The following is a 5,000-nucleotide window of genomic DNA, read 5'->3' on the forward strand; positions in this document are numbered from 1 at the left end:
CGCTCGGTCTCTGCGGGGCGCCTCCACGCTTAGGCGCCCCAATGAACCGTGTTTCGCCGGCTTTACGGCTGGGGATTTCAACCCGCTCGGTCACTGCGGGGCGCCTCCACGCTTAGGCGCCCCGCTCAACCGTGTTTCGCCGGCTTTACGGCTGGGGATTTCAACCCGCACGGCTACCCGCATCGGACTTACGGGCGCCTCCACGCTTAGACGCCCTGCCCGAACGTGTTTCGCCGGCTTTACGGCTGGGGATTTCAACCCGCTCGGTCTCTGCGGGGCGCCTCCACGCTTAGGCGCCCCAATGAACCGTGTTTCGCCGGCTTTACGGCTGGGGATTTCAACCCGCGCGGCTACCCGCATCGGTCTTACGGGCGAAACTCCACGCGGAGTCGCCCTGCCCGAACGTGTTTCGCCGGCTTTACGGCTGGGGATTTCAACCCGCTCGGTCTCTGCGGGGCGCCTCCACGCTTAGGCGCCCCGCTCAACCGTGTTTCGCCGGCTTTACGGCTGGGGATTTCAACCCGCTCGGTCTCTGCGGGGCGCCTCCACGCTTAGGCGCCCCAATGAACCGTGTTTCGCCGGCTTTACGGCTGGGGATTTCAACCCGCTCGGCCTCTGCGGGGCGCCTCCACGCTTAGGCGCCCCAATGAACCGTGTTTCACCGGCTTTACGGCTGGGGATTTCAACCCGCGCGGCTACCCGCATCGGCCTTACGGGCGAAACTCCACGCGGAGTCACCCTGCCCGACCGCTTTTCGCCGGCTTTACGGCTGGGGATTTCAACCCGCATCGGTCTTACGGGCGCCTCCACGCTTAGACGCCCTGCCCCACCGTGTTTCGCCGGCTCTACGGCTGGGGATTTCAACCCGCGTGGTCCGTGTTTTTCGGTAACATATTCGTGTCTTTTGTCCCCGCTGCACCGTGTTTTTTGCCCCCGCTCAACCGTGTTTTTTGCCCCCGCTCAACCGTGCTTACTGCCCCCGCTCAACCGTGTTTTTTCGGTAACATAATCGTGTTTTCGGGTAACATAATCTTGTTTTTCGGGCCATTTTACACCGACGGAGGCACCCACAGGGGCCATGTACACCCCGCTTGGCATGTACATGAGGGGCTGCCTCTTCCAAAAATCCTTCCCCCCTATAGGGGAATATGCATTTTGGGTCTCCAGCCACGCCCAGGGTTACCACCCCCTGGAAATCCCCCAGGTTTACCCCCCATTTTATGTGGATGCATAGATTCAGACCGCCCTGCTCCATCGCTTTTGGCCATTTTTGCCCAACGTTAGCCGCTTCGGCTTGCCGCTGGACTGTTTTCGGGCCTTTTTCACCGACGCTTGGCCGTATCCGCTTAGTTTTCCCCAACGCTTGGCCGCATCCGCTTAGTTTTCCCCCGCTGGACTGTTTTCGGGTCACTTTTGCCCAACGTTAGCGGCTTCCGCTTGCCGCTGGACTGTTTTCGGGCCCTTTTTCACCGACCCTTGGCCGTATCCGCTTAGTTTTCCCCAACGCGTGGCCGCATCCGCTTAGTTTTCCCCCGCTGAACTGTTTTCGGGTCACTTTTGCCCAACGTTAGCCGCTTCCGCTTGCCGCTGGGCTGTTTTCGGGCCAATTTCCACCGACTCTTGGCCGTATCCGCTTAGTTTTCCCCAACGCGTGGCCGCATCCGCTTAGTTTTCCCCCGCTGAACTGTTTTCGGGTCAGTTTTGCCCAACGTTAGCCGCTTCCGCTTGCCGCTGGGCTGTTTTCGGGCCAATTTCCACCGACACTTGGCCGCATCCGCTTAGTTTTCCCCAACGCGTGGCCGCATCCGCTTAGTTTTCCCCCGCTGAACTGTTTTCGGGTCAGTTTTGCCCAACGTTAGCCGCTTCCGCTTGCCGCTGGGCTGTTTTCGGGCCAATTTCCACCGACACTTGGCCGCATCCGCTTAGTTTTCCCCAACGCGTGGCCGCATCCGCTTAGTTTTCCCCCGCTGAACTGTTTTTGGGTCAGTTTTGCCCAACGTTAGCCGCTTCCGCTTGCCGCTGGACTGTTTTCGGGCCAATTTCCACCGACTCTTGGCCGTATCCGCTTAGTTTTCCCCAACGCGTGGCCGCATCCGCTTAGTTTTCCCCCGCTGAACTGTTTTCGGGTCAGTTTTGCCCAACGTTAGCCGCTTCCGCTTGCCGCTGGGCTGTTTTCGGGCCAATTTCCACCGACACTTGGCCGCATCCGCTTAGTTTTCCCCAACGCGTGGCCGCATCCGCTTAGTTTTCCCCCGCTGAACTGTTTTCGGGTCAGTTTTGCCCAACGTTAGCCGCTTCCGCTTGCCGCTGGACTGTTTTCGGGCCAATTTCCACCGACTCTTGGCCGTATCCGCTTAGTTTTCCCCAACGCGTGGCCGAATCCACTTAGTTTTCCCCCGCTGAACTGTTTTCGGGTCACTTTTGCCCAACGTTAGCCGCTTCCGCTTGCCGCTGGGCTGTTTTCGGGCCAATTTCCACCGACACTTGGCCGCATCCGCTTAGTTTTCCCCCGCTTAACTGTTTTCGGGTCACTTTTCCCCAACGTTAGCCGCTTCCGCTTGCCGCTGGGCTGTTTTCGGGCCATTTTTCCCTAACACTTGGCCGTATCCGCTTAGTTTTCCCCAACGCGTGGCCGCATCCGCTTAGTTTTCCCCCGCTGAACTGTTTTCGGGTCACTTTTGCCCAACGTTAGCCGCTTCCGCTTGCCGCTGGACTGTTTTCGGGCCAATTTCCACCGACTCTGGGCCGGATCCGCTTAGTTTTCCCCAACGCTTGGCTGCATCCGCTTAATTTTCCCCAGCTGAACTGTTTTCGGGTCACTTTGTCCCAACGTTAGCCGTTTCCGCTTGCCGCTGGACTGTTTTCGGGCCATTTTCCACCGACTCTTGGCCGTATCCGCTTGGTTTTGCCCAACGCTTGACTGCTTCCGCTTAATTTCCCCCAGCTGAACTGTTTTCGGGTCACTTTTGCCCAACGTTAGCCGTTTCCGCTTGCCGCTGGACTGTTTTCGGGCCATTTTTCACCGACAATTGGCCGTATCCGCTTAGTTTTCGCCAACAATTGGCTGCATCCGCTTAATTTTCCAAGCTATACTGCTTTCGGGTCAGTTTTGCCCAACGTTAGCCGCTTCCGCTTGCCGCTGGGCTGTTTTCGGGCCATTTTCCACCCACGCTGGCACCGACGGGGCCATGTACACCCACGCGCGTGTACATGAGGGGGCACCCATTTTTGAAAACCTTGCCCCCCTATAGGGGAATATGCATTTTGAGGCTCTAGCCACGCCCAGGGTTACCACCCCCTGAAAATCCCCCAAGTCAAAATCACCCATGTAAAATATTCAAAAAAATCTCAAAAAATCACAAAAAATTTATAAAATCAAATAAATTAAAAAAAAAAAAAAATTTCAAAAATTCAAAAAAAATTCAAAAAATTCAAAAAAATTCAAAAAAATTCAAAAAATTCAAAAATTCAAAAAAAGTCCAAAAACCCAAAAAAACTTCAAAAATTTCAAAAATTCAAAAAAATTTCAAAAAAATTTCAAAAATTTGCCCCGCTGAACTGTTTTCGGGTCAGTTTTGCCCAACGTTAGCCGCTTCCGCTTGCCGCTGGACTGTTTTCGGGCCAATTTCCACCGACTCTTGGCCGTATCCGCTTAGTTTTCCCCAAAGCGTGGCCGCATCCGCTTAGTTTTCCCCCGCTGAACTGTTTTCGGGTCACTTTTGCCCAACGTTAGCCGCTTCCGCTTGCCGCTGGGCTGTTTTCGGGCCAATTTCCACCGACACTTGGCCGCATCCGCTTAGTTTTCCCCAACGCGTGGCCGCATCCGCTTAGTTTTCCCCCGCTGAACTGTTTTCGGGTCAGTTTTGCCCAACGTTAGCCGCTTCCGCTTGCCGCTGGACTGTTTTCGGGCCAATTTCCACCGACTCTTGGCCGTATCCGCTTAGTTTTCCCCAACGCGTGGCCGCATCCGGTTAGTTTTCCCCCGCTGAACTGTTTTCGGGTCACTTTTGCCCAACGTTAGCCGCTTCCGCTTGCCGCTGGGCTGTTTTCGGGCCAATTTCCACCGACACTTGGCCGCATCCGCTTAGTTTTCCCCCGCTTAACTGTTTTCGGGTCACTTTTCCCCAACGTTAGCCGCTTCCGCTTGCCGCTGGGCTGTTTTCGGGCCATTTTTCCCCAACACTTGGCCGTATCCGCTTAGTTTTCCCCAACGCGTGGCCGCATCCGCTTAGTTTTCCCCCGCTGAACTGTTTTCGGGTCACTTTTGCCCAACGTTAGCCGCTTCCGCTTGCCGCTGGACTGTTTTCGGGCCAATTTCCACCGACTCTGGGCCGGATCCGCTTAGTTTTCCCCAACGCTTGGCTGCATCCGCTTAATTTTCCCCAGCTGAACTGTTTTCGGGTCACTTTGTCCCAACGTTAGCCGTTTCCGCTTGCCGCTGGACTGTTTTCGGGCCATTTTCCACCGACTCTTGGCAGTATCCGCTTGGTTTTGCCCAACGCTTGGCTGCTTCCGCATAATTTCCCCCAGCTGAACTGTTTTCGGGTCACTTTTGCCCAACGTTAGCCGTTTCCGCTTGCCGCTGGACTGTTTTCGGGCCATTTTTCACCGTCACTTGGCCGTATCCGCTTAGTTTTCGCCAACAATTGGCTGCATCCGCTTAATTTTCCAAGCTATACTGCTTTCGGGTCAGTTTTGCCCAACGTTAGCCGCTTCCGCTTGCCGCTGGGCTGTTTTCGGGCCATTTTCCACCCACGCTGGCACCGACGGGGCCATGTACACCCACGCGCGTGTACATGAGGGGGCACCCATTTTTGAAAACCTTGCCCCCCTATAGGGGAATATGCATTTTGAGGCTCTAGCCACGCCCAGGGTTACCACCCCCTGAAAATCCCCCAAGTCAAAATCACCCATGTAAAATATTCAAACAAATCTCAAAAAATCACAAAAAATTTATAAAATCAAATAAATTCAAAAAAAAAAAAAAAATTTCAAAAATT

The sequence above is a fragment of the Carex rostrata genome, unplaced genomic scaffold, assembly GCF_964058835.1.
Source record: "Carex rostrata unplaced genomic scaffold, lpCarRost1.2 SCAFFOLD_47, whole genome shotgun sequence".
In the NCBI taxonomy this organism is placed as follows: domain Eukaryota; kingdom Viridiplantae; phylum Streptophyta; class Magnoliopsida; order Poales; family Cyperaceae; genus Carex; species Carex rostrata.